The 12,444-nt window shown below is 36.4% G+C and overlaps 1 protein-coding gene across 9 annotated transcripts in view; it reads left to right on the top strand.

Annotated features, from left to right (window-relative positions):
- Positions 1-12,444, top strand: part of SCAPER (S-phase cyclin A associated protein in the ER) — a 445,755-nt gene that overhangs the window by 273,500 nt on the left and 159,811 nt on the right. The window lies entirely within an intron of this gene.

Genomic DNA, 12,444 nt, shown 5'->3' on the forward strand with positions numbered 1-12,444 from the left:
CTGTCATCTCCAAGTTATGTCCGAAAAATGTGCTGATGAGTAGACAGAGGGTTTTTAGGAAGGAGGAGTGGCCCTTTGCTTGCACTGTGGTCATGTCAGCTATTACAGCCAATTAAAACCTGTTTCTCAATTTCAGGTGTTCACTCAGTCTTTCATTGAGCAACGGGGTGTATAAATAAATTTAATATTGTTTACGATCTGTCCAGAGACTAGACAGATAGACAGACAGACAGACTGACTGAATTTTTAAAGGTACATTTCATTCCTGACTGCCTACATGCTACTTTCTCCTCTGAAACACCTACTCCCTGAAACCATCCACTACTCATTCTTCAAAACTAATTTCAGTAATCTCCACCTTCAGGAGCTTTATCCCAGTCCATTGTTTGACTTTAAAATCCTTACCAAGTTTGGTCATAGCTGCGTAATACAATTTGTCATTTCTGCCTCATAATATGATTACTGATTTTCTTGTTTCTTGTGTTCCCCTACTAAAACTGAATGCTTCTAAAAGGTAAGGGCTGTTTTATTTAACCATGTGTCATTAGTGTAAAGCAGAGTGTTTGGCATATAGTAGGTGCTAAATAAATGTTGAATTAATTTAGGACATCATATTTCTGCTGTAGAACTCTAGCATTCATGGCCTCCCTCATTGGTTCTTCATTCCCACTTTTCCAAGGGCATCATCCCTTCTTAATCAGAACAGTATCCTCTGTATTGTGCCTGCACCATCTTTTCCTTTATGCATTTCCTTGCTTCTGTAATAGGCCCCATTTCCTCTGCTTATCTGTGTCTACTGTTTTCTTCAAGATCACATTAAAGATGCATTTCCTTTAGAAAAGCTATGATTAACTCAGTCCTTGATGCTTTCAAGAGTACAGTGAGCAGTATAGGCCCTCAGGATATTTAATGAAAAAATAAATGAGTAATAGATAAATTGATGAATGGAAAGTCAACAGTAGACTGCAGACTTAAAAGAGAAAAATATGTTCAACAGAAAGGAAAATCAGTGATGGGAAAAATAATGGAGCTTGAATGTTAGGCATATAGTCATCTTACTGCCAGTGTAGTCATCTCTGTGACAAGGGAGCAGTGCCACAGAAATGATAAGCCTCAGTTTCCTACTCCAAATGTGTCATTACCTGGATGTGTGTGCTTGGGAATGACAAAACCTTTTAGCCTCAATTTCCTTGTCAGTGAAACAGTGGTTTTGAGGGTTCTTCCAGCTCTCCAGTCCTGGACTCTTACAGATACATGGAAGTAACACAACTGGGTTTTGGGTGGAACTCTTTAAAAGGCTGGTTGAAACTTAATTAGCATATGTCTCTGGAACCAACTGTGGAAGCTACTTCCCTGCTGAAAGACTTGTATAGTTATGGCAAGGGGAGTTTTAAGTTACTATCTGACTGAAGAAGACACACGTTATAGGCTTTCAAGACAATGGTTACATCATTCAAAGAGAATTTAAATGTAATCTTTCCTCTGACTGCCTCAAAGAACAATTATATAAAGGCAGAATATGAATTAGAAGGTTTTTGGCGAGCATGATCATAAGGTGGTGGAATCTCAAAATAGATGTTCCATCTCTCCGGTCCCATAATATTAATAGTGATACTGCTTATATTTGCAGACTGCATCATGCTTTCCAAAGAATCTTTCTCATTTCATTCTTCATATGAGAAGATCCTCTTACAGAAGTTAGACCAAAGCTGATGGGCCAATAAGAGTTGGAATGAGGATAAGGAAACCAAGGGTACCTAGTGGGGAGTGGCAAGTGGGAGAAAACTTATGTTCTATTTGCTCCATCTTAGAGAAGATGTTCATTCTTGCTGGGGAATGCTTTTGATTATCTGTGTTTCTCTACCATGCCCTGATGTCAAAGGGACAAGGAATCTGCTGAGGAAAAGAGCATGGACGCCACCTAGTCATCCAATTCACTGACTTTACTAAAGATTGATAGACAGGACACTAGCTCTCTGTGGGATGCTGAAGCCTTCCTTTATTCAGAGCCAAAAGATACTGGAATATAGAAGAAAACATCTCTGGACTATATGATTAAATAGGTGCAGACTAATAATTAACACTTATTTTGTACCAGGTACCCATCCTAAGTTTTTAACATAAACTAACACGTGTAATCCTCACAGCAGTCCTGTTGCTTTTATTATCCCTATTTTACAAATGAGGAAACTGAGGCACTTTTCCAAGGTCCCACAGCAAATAAGTGGTGAACCAGGGCTTGAAAACAAATAAGTTGCTGCCTAAGTCCATGCTGTTAATAACTATAATGTACTGAGTAAAGCACGTTGGTACTTATCTTGCTGCCTCTAACTTGCTTGAACATAAATCTGGATGTGACTGTCCCTTAACTCCTTTGTCCAGAGAGCACTTGGACTGACTTCACAATTCTCATAAGCCACAACTACAAGAGTCATATTTCAGTCTCAGATATCTTTTTGGAGGGAGTATATTTCCAGCCCAGTAAGGAAAACAGGCATCTCATCCCAAGTGGTTTGATCTTCTGATTTCCCCCATCAACTTCAGTAGATTCTTCTAGCGAGTTTTCCTTACGGGTCTATATGCCCTGAACTTTTGCTAAAATGTTCAAGAAATACCAGTATCCTTAAAGGCTAACATATTTATAGTCATTTTTTAAAATTCTGTGATTTACAAACTTCTACCGTAAATTTTTGTTGCATTCATCTAAGTCATTGTTTTTATCTGTATAGTTCAAAACTGATTCATAATTATGTTCTCTGTGGTTTGGGTGAAATATATATACACACACAACTTGAAAGACACAGGAAATGTGTCTTCTCAATGTTTTCTTCCATCGTTAACATACCTCTCTCCCCCTCTCTCCCTTCCTTCCTTCCTTTTCACGTTTTCCTTCCCAATGTTGTAGATTATTCTGTGAACAGTGGTACGTAATTAACATATGATGGTGATGATTTCCAGATACATAGCCCGTTCACAGGAAACAGATGCTCCCTAAGTTCCTCCAGTGCAAACTCAGAAACCATGTGTAGGTACACACATTTTTTATTTGGAAAAAATGTAAAAAGAACAAGATCCTCATAAGTAAATTTGACTATGAAGGGGTTGATAAATTTGCCGTAGTGTCTTTGGAACAGATCTTTCTAGATGAGAGGAACCTCATATGTGATGCCTTCAAATTTTTCTCATCCTCAGACCATATTTAGATAATTTGGGTTTGAAAGGTTCAGGACATGGGTTACAAGGAGGCCTACTCCTCTTTCAAAAGAGTACAGTGACCAAAACATAAATAGGATGCCTGAGAGTAGGATTGACATGGTCATTGAAAACCAAGGAGTCACAAGGTTTTTGAAACATAAAGATAAGTTATAGCATGTAGATAACTTAGTTGACAGACACAGACTTTATTGTGACATATCCTGTCTTTCATTTTGGAAGGATATTTCATCTCTCTATTAAAAGGCATATGTTGTTTATTATACAATATGTTCTTAGGAGAGCATGTTCCTTTATTCCTGAAAACTATGTTTAAAAACAGTTCTTCGGGAAGTAGATCATTCTTTCAGTAAATATAAATGCCTAACATATGTGTCAGACTCTGCCCACAAGGTGCTTCAGTCTAATAGCTGACTACAGAAAAGCAAAGAGGCAGTTAAAATACCGTATAATAAATTGCACAATAATAGGTCTCTTTGCTTCCATCTTTGCTGCTTTCAATCTTCTCTCTGCACAGCATCCAGTATGATTTGTAAGTCAGGTCACATCACTTCCCTACCCAGTGCCCGCCAGTGGCTTCCTGATGTATTTGAAGCAAAAGCTAAGACACTTACAGTGGCCTAGAAAGCTGTAGGTTTGCCCCACTCCTTACATCTCTGATTTCATCTCTTACTACTCTTCCCCCTCGCTGACCCTGCTCCATTCCCGCGGGCCTTGCTATTCCTCAAACGTGTCAGCCCTCTTCTGGTTCAGGCCCTTTGCATTTACTCTTCTCTCTGCATGAAAAGCTCTTCCTCCAGATAGCTGCATGGCTTATTCCTCACCTCTTTCAGGTCTTTAATCAAACGTCATTTTCTCAGGGGGCCTTCTCTTACCACCCTTTAAAAATTGTAATCCTCCTTCCCCTCACAGCCCCCAGCTCTACATCTCTGTTTTTCTCTGTAGTCCTTATCACCATCTAACATACTTATTTATGTTGTTAATGACTTTCTACCCCAACTAAAATATAACTTTCACGAAAGTAGGGATTTCTGTCTGTGCTTAATAAATACTTATTGAGTAAATGAATAGAAGTTAAATGCTAGGTGCTATGAGAGCACATAATCCAGTAATTGATATCAGAGGAGACAAATATCAGAGGAGACATTACAACAAAGCTAAGGTTTGACAGATAAGTAGGAGGTTTTTAACAGAGTGTTTCAGGCGGAGAGAACAGCACTTGCACAGACCCAGAGAAGCACACAAGCGTGTGTGGTACTTTAGTCATTTATCATAACTGGAACATAGCAAGGAGGGGGAGTAGCAAGCGGTGAAACTGGAGAGGTAGTCAGGGACCAGACAGTGAAGGGTCAGATAAAGACAGTGGGAGCCCCTGAAGGGCTTTAAACAAGGAGTGAAGTGAGTGGGTTTGCCATTTCTTTTGGAGATATCCTTCAGGCTGCAGTGTGGTGAGTAGATTGCGGGAGGCCAAGCTTGTAGCAGTAAAGGCTTTTAGAAGCCTGTTTTGGATATTTAAGTGAGATGGTGGCAGACTAAAGTAAGTTGACATATGTAGGGATGAGAAATATATGCATTTGAAAAGTATTTAATAGAGTCAACATTGGCTGTGAGTAGTATGGGAAACGAAGAAGCTTAAAATGAAGTGGATAGTGGTGCCTTTTAGTATCAGGTTTATAAAACAAAAAAGAACAGATTCCATTTTCGACATGTTCATGTGCTCATGGGACATCCACATAGTGGTATCTAGTATGAAGTTAATTCTAAAATCAAGAGGCTTAGAAGAAGCACCTGGGCTAGAGATAGAGATTTAGGATCATCAGCCTGGATACAGCAAAGAAAACAATAGAAATGGATAATAATCTATAGAGTAATGAAAGGATAGAGTGGAGGAGAGAAATCTGAAAACTAATATTTACTGCGGAGTTTGGCAAACTAAGGTCCATGGACCAAAACTGGCTCAGTGCCAGTTTTTTAATGGGCTACAAACTACGAATGCTCTTTACAGTTATTAATTATTACATTTTACATAATAGCCTTGATTTTGCCTGTTGGCCTGCAAAACTTAAAATATTACTATCTGGCCCATGAAGAAAACTTGACTCACCCCTGATTGAAGCAAAGGAAGACAAGTGTTCAAAGATGATGGTATATGATAGTGAGAGTGATAAGGAAAATCCAGAAGAGTGAAGTATCATATAAGCCAAGGGGAAAGAGAGGCCTTTCAGATAGTTAGGGAAACTTTGGATCATATTGGCATAGTAAGTTTATATACTGGCACCTCTCTTCTGCTTCAAATTCGTAATAATAAAAGATATTTTAAAAGAAAACTAAGAAGACATAGCGAGGTCAAAAGCAAAATTGGGATTTCTGTGGACCAGAAGTGGAATGAATAGAAACACAAAGTATTAAAAAGGGCAGAAGTCACCATTCTGTAGCACTCTCAGTCCAGAGACACTATGGTGACTGGAATTGGGCTCCGGTGGACTAAAAGGGGGTAAATGTCCCATACAAAGTCGTGTTCACAGCCTGAGGACAAAGCTTGGGCTAGGAACTTTTCTACTCATAAAGAAGGCTGAATAAAAATGCTGCTGACTACTGCACAGTGCATCAGCTTGTAGGAAGTTTCAGGCCTAGGAAGGAAGAGCACACACAGCCTCACAACCAAGAATTGAACCAAGCTGCCTGCTCAGTAACCGAATCTCTAGTATCTCCAGGATCAGGATCGTTGCTGGAGCTCCAGTCTCTGAAGTGCCATTTAAGTGACCTTGAGCCCCGGGTGTCCAGGAGAAGCAACTATGAAACTAGATAAGGGAGCATAAAGGAGTAGATAGAGTAAAACAAAACAGCTCTGCTCAAAATGTGCCTACAAGTCAAAATTTCAGACATGAATAAATAAAATGTTAGAAAAGATAGCCAAACAATTTTTTAAATGGAGCAAGAATTTATAACAGATGAAATTAATTTTATAGGTCTCTGAAAGAGATTTTTAAAGAAATATAGTTAGTATCCTCAAGGAGATAAATGAAAGCACCCATTTAAAATCAATAGGAAAACATGAAAAAATAGGCAGAAGTGAAATAATAGGTAGTATGAAAAAGAACTAAAAGAAATCCAGGAAATAAGAATATAGCTTTTGAAACAGAATATAACTCAACAGGATAAAATATAAACTGAAAGTAGACAGGGAAAGAATTAATCAGTAGCTTGGGAGATGGTATTAAAGAATATATCCCAAACATAGAAGAAAGATAAAAAAGGATGAAAGAATGATTAAGAGTCATGAATGTAGACTGAGGGGATTCCATAGCATCTATTTGGAGTTCTGAAAGGAAAGAATGGTGAGGAAAGTGGAGTTAATATTTCACACTCAACACCTGAGAATTTTCAAGAATGGAAGAAAGGCATGAATTCACACTATAATGAGGCTGCAGAAGATCAAAGAGAAGAAGAAAATATTTAAAACTACCAGGACAGACACAGATTATCTAAAAAGTACAGTTAGACTGAAACGTCTTGTCAGCTGTGAGTGGTGCCAAAAAGCAACAAAACGGTATCTTCAAAATGTGTAATATCAACCAAGAATTTTATCCCCAGTGAAACATGATTCAGGAATAAAGGCAAAACGAAGATATTTTCAAACATTCAAAGGCAAAGAAATAGACGTAGTACAGGCCTTCACTAAAAGAGAAGTTAAAAGATATGTCAGTAAGAAGAAAATGAGTTCAGAGAGAAGGCGAGGGATACATAAAAATGGTGTGCCTAGAAGTTGTAAAAATGCATCGGTTTGCTTCATTACCCACTGGCAATGTTTAAAAAAAAAAACTTATTCACAAAAAGGAAAAGGAAGAAAAACTTAACCTTTTAGTTCATGATAAGATATGAGGAGGGTACATAATTGGGAGTTAAAATATGCAAAGGACTTTATGACAGAAATGTCAAATAAGAGTGGAGAAGAGTGCATATTTTCAATAAATTACTATTCTTTTGAATCAAAATTACTGCACAGGAATATTGTCATAATTGTAAGTTTGGATTCTAGAACAAGGATTCAAAATCAGATAAATCATAGATGAGGCCAGTGATTTCATTAGGCAAAGCTAAAACTTCTTTACCTAACCGTAAAAATCATTAACAGGGTAAACTTCTAATTAAATTTAATTAAAATAGGCATCTATTAAGGGATACTTATATTTTTTTAAGTGTGCGTGGAAAACCCAACTTTATCAAAAAATAAATTCTACCTTACAGTCATGTATTAGCTTAGCATTAATATGGACCAGTAATTATGTTTAATTTTTCACTTAGATATATGGTGGTCTTGTTTCTAATGGAATCATCCATAAAAGCCTAGCAATCCAAGTGAAAATATCTCCCAAAGCAGTAATGATCTCTCTCTTCTTTGAACTCTGAAAACACTTTTGTCTGCACCTCTCTTAGGGCAAGTACCAATTTTTGCCCTGGCTTGTAGCTGCTTGTCCTTTCATCTCTTCTTACACTAGTCTTCTCAAGGTCTCATACTATGGCTGTCTATATTCCACAAGGTAGATGAACACAGGCTATACACACAGTACACAAATGCCACTTGAACCGTGGTTTTGTGTATCTGAGTTTTGTGGCGTTTTTTTGGTTTTTTTTTTTTTTTTTTTTACTATAACAACAAAGCATTTTATAGGAGTATGTTACTGCGTGTTGTCTTGTAAAGCTATGAAAATTTTACAAATTTGCTGGTAAAGTAAGTAAAGTTTCTGTTTGAATAATTAGGCCATTAAGATTAGAAAGATTTGTGTAAAGCTAATTGTGTTGATGTTTTGAAGGAACTTCAAACCATATTTGAATATGAAAGAGTCTTATTTAAGTCCTGACAGTGATTTCAGTCTTATGAGAGTCAGGAATTGATGGCATGTGTGAGGTAACTAAGGTGGGAGAGGTTAAGTGAATTTACCTTGATCATGCACGATAGTTGGAATTTTCGATGGTTGATTTATGCATTTCTTTTTTTACTAAAACACTGAAGTGGAAAGTATATCATCCTCTCCAGCTGTACTTGTTATTTTTCATATATAAAGCATGTACTTTGTTTTTAAAATATAAGCAGCAATTTCTCCTCTTTCTGTGTTCTCAAAGCCCTCTGATTATACTTCTGTTATAGCAGTTACCATGGAATTACAGTGAGTTGTTTGTTTTCCTGACACACTACTTCCCACCTCAGTACTGTCATCGGATGGATACCCAAAACTTATGAGGATACACAAGCCTTAAATGACACAAAAATGTTTATTGAATGAATGAATGAGATCCTGACTATACTTTAATTCCCATGGAATTCAGCTGCTTAAGGTTGTTTATATTATTATGTTTTCTGAAGCACAGAAATTCTGAATGTTTTTGTTGATTATTAGTTGGTTCTATAAGATTCCCATAAAGGGTAATCAGTGACCGTCCTGGAAACCAGCAACTTAGAACTTCTGGCTTCTATGAGAGAGAAACATGTCAGTCCGTATCAGAACCTAGAATCAGAGACTATTGTCTGATTCTAAGTTTTCCTCATTTTTGTGCAAATATATATTTCTGATCTATTACTTAAGACTTTCTTCAGTCCTGTCAACTGAACCTGAATCTTTTGTAAAGTGGAAAATATTTTTTATGTGTTGTTCTAATTTGAATTTTATGTACCATGTTTACTTAAAGCAATGTGCCACTTTTAGTAAAGACGTGAGAATTATGCTAGATTCTGAAATTGCTGTAAATGTTTGAAACCCAATATTTCAATAAATTGTGTGGTTTTTAATTAGACCATTTTGTTAACATTTTAAACCGCTTTATTGAGATACAATTCACCCATTTAACATATATAGAATGTATATGTTAACATAGAAATCACCCATTTAACAATATAATTTACTGTTTTTGTATATTGACAGAGCTGAATATAATCAATATAATCAATTTTAGAACATTTTCATCACCCTGAAAAGAAACTCTGCGCCTTTAATCATTACTCTCTAATCTCCCCCATCCCCCTTAGCATTTTGTTAACATTTACACTTGATATATTTATTTCCTACCCTGTCTTAGTATAATGATCAAAAGTTCACATTGTGTGTGTGTGTGTGTGTGTGTGTGTGTGTATTTCAACCATCTATTTCTCTGTAGAGTCTAGATTTTCACATCTTACTACAAGCTGTCTAAATGAGCTCCAGATTTAGTAACTTGAATATTATCATTTTACTCTTTCTTTTCAAGTATAAAACTTAAAAATTAGTATGCTATTTGGGAAGCAACTATTGCTTTATTGACAGAATTAAAATCATCAATATTTTAACTGACTCACTACCAGTGAATCACTTACTGTGCAGTGATTAAAGAGATATCTCTCCGCCAAATTGAAATGGGAATAAGTCATACTGGGTGAATGTACCTCTTACAGTTTGGATTATTTGTATTCAATTCAGATTTCTTGGCCTAAGTTGTTCTTTATCATAGATTTAGACAATTATGAGAAAATTAAAGTCAGTCACAAAGTATTTTGGATTTTTCAGAATAGAAAACCCCATGTGGATGACAAGTTACGTTATATACTAATAGTCTACTTTGATTAATAGAAATGTTATGTAAATCACTTGTCAGAAACACATGAAATGATCTTTTTATCTGTGTCATTTACACTAAGTTCTTGCTGGCACAGAACATTTTCTGAATTAAAATCTCTGCAGACAAGCAGTAAAATGCATAATGTACTTATGAATAATACATTAACAGCCTTATAGTCAAGATCAGTGATAAACAAATTGGTAGCCTAGTGTCTGGGGACACATTAGACTGCTGACTCCGTTTGATAGAGGACTTTTTGGACTTGTCTACTATCTTTGTATCAAGTGCCATAGAAACAAATTTAATAAATTTCTTGTCTAGATCAAATGAGGATTTAGGTAAATCTGTGATGCAGCTTCTCTGATATCTTTGTAAATGCTTTGTGTACCCTTTTTGTACCCTTTGTATATACTTTACATAAGTTGTATCACATATATATTCTTGTGATGCCTAATTGTAACATTAGGGACAGGAATGGATAACTAAAGTACAACTATGAAGGGTTTTCACTTTGATTTATCAACTAGTAAAATTACTTTTATAGCTTGGTTTGCTTAAAGCAATAAATTTAATTTTGAGTAAAGCGTTTACCAGTAAGAATTGAGTAGTACTTTATAATCTTACTTTCACTGAGTTTATCATCTGTATATATTTGTGAATAGAAACTAATTATACCAGGCTAGAGTGCTAGACTGTAAACTCCATAAAGGGATGAACATGTCTGTTTTATCTTTCCCCAAAACCTAATATAAGAACATAATGTTGCTTGATAAATGTTTGTGAAGTAAATGAATGAAAATGTCAAGCAACAGTGGGCAGTAGGAAAGTACTACCCAGTCAGGAAAATAGTGACTACTCTAGGTATTTCAAAAAGAAGGGTATTTAAAACAAAGATTTCATTATAAAAATTACTGGAGAGGCTGGCGGAGCAAAAAGAGGAGGGTGATGGTATCCAGAGAGTTATAACTTCAGGAAGCTAATCCTGTCTATCCCCACACCACCCAGAGCTGGAGGAGTAAAAGATGGGAATGTAGGATTGCCTAGAACCTACGTCCACACCAACCACTGGCAATGCTGGAGCTCTACCTCTACCTTTTAAAAAGTAATGTTTCTGATTAGTTATAATGTATGCATTGTATGTATGTGTTGTACAATGCAACTTTAAATTCTGATGTAATCTTTATTGGACATAGCAACCTGTATAGAGTGTGATTCTTTTGTGCTGCTTGTGCATTTTGGTATTTCATATGTTTAGGGACTGCAATCTTTTGATTTATTCCTTTGTAGGCTGGGAGCTTTTTTATGTACAAAATGTACAAAAATGTGCATTTATTTAAGTACCTACTCAGTGCCAGGCACTGTGTTATTATAAAAATTGAAGTGCAAGTTATAATATATAAGTAAATTTACCTGACTTAACACTCACACCTTCATGTAAATATATTCAGGCAATGTGTGTAAGGTGGTTAAGCTTGTACAGAAAATTTTAACATAACAGTTTTGACCTGCCAATTTACTTTGAAATAGCCCTAGTTCTTCCTATCAAGTTGCGTTGTTCTTTAAAAAAAAGGAAGCTGCATAACACAGGGAGATCAACTTGGTGATTGGTGATGATCTAGAGGGGTGGGTTAGGGAGGATGGGAGGGAGGGGTTATGGGGATATGTGTGTAAGTACAGCTGATTCACTTTGGTGTACAGCAGAAACTGGCAGAACAGTGTAAAGCAATTATACTCCAATAAAGATCTGAAAAAAAAAAAGGCAGGATGTAGCATAACTGAATATCTGACACAGTCTACTGACTGTCAGGCAGTGCCACTCAGAGGCCATCTGAAATATGATAAGTGTATTTCTTAGCAGATTAGAGAAAAGGTGACTTGTCAGAAATAGGTTTACTTAATAAAATGCACATTCTGAGAAGACAAAATCGTGTCTGTGGTTAGCTAATAGCTTACAAAGCTTAAATATGCACTGTTTCTGAACTTATGGATATACTGACTGGGGTTGGAAAACAGGAGCACAAGATCATACAAAAATCATAGATTCTAGTCTCCTCTCGGAACTATTCCATGTTCAAACTGTTCCCGACTCTGTGCTTTGGTACAGATTGCAGTGACCGATGATGTAGCCCCCCACCCCTCACTGCTGCTACGTGCATAGAAGAGATGCCAAAACAATGTCTACAGAACGTTTAGAGAACAATAGCACCTATATGGTAATGCCATAGGAAGCCTTATAAGTTCAAATTAAGGATAAAGAAAAGTAGGCTTTTTTGTTCAGAGTCATGGCAACAAATATATGACATCCATTGGAAGAAAAACTGCCTTTCCTAGAAAATGCAGTATATCTTCCATTTCTTCCTTCCCCTCCTCCTTCATCTTTTACTCCTTTATCTTTTCTATGGAATTAATATTATTGAACAAAGAAGGCTGATTAATGACAAATGCAGTAAAAGAAAAAAAAACCTGTCCAATATTGAGTCCTATGTACAAATACCCAATTCGAGCCACTGTTCCATTTACCAGAGTTATATATTAAAAGGTTAAAATGGTTTTTTTAAAAGTGTTTTTCACTTGGCACTATGAAAAGGAGGCACGAGACCACTCTCTCTCTCTCCTGCCTTACGTGAACCCTGTGTGCTG

Source organism: Hippopotamus amphibius, chromosome 2 (assembly GCF_030028045.1).
Source record: "Hippopotamus amphibius kiboko isolate mHipAmp2 chromosome 2, mHipAmp2.hap2, whole genome shotgun sequence".
Classification (NCBI taxonomy): Eukaryota; Metazoa; Chordata; class Mammalia; order Artiodactyla; family Hippopotamidae; genus Hippopotamus; species Hippopotamus amphibius.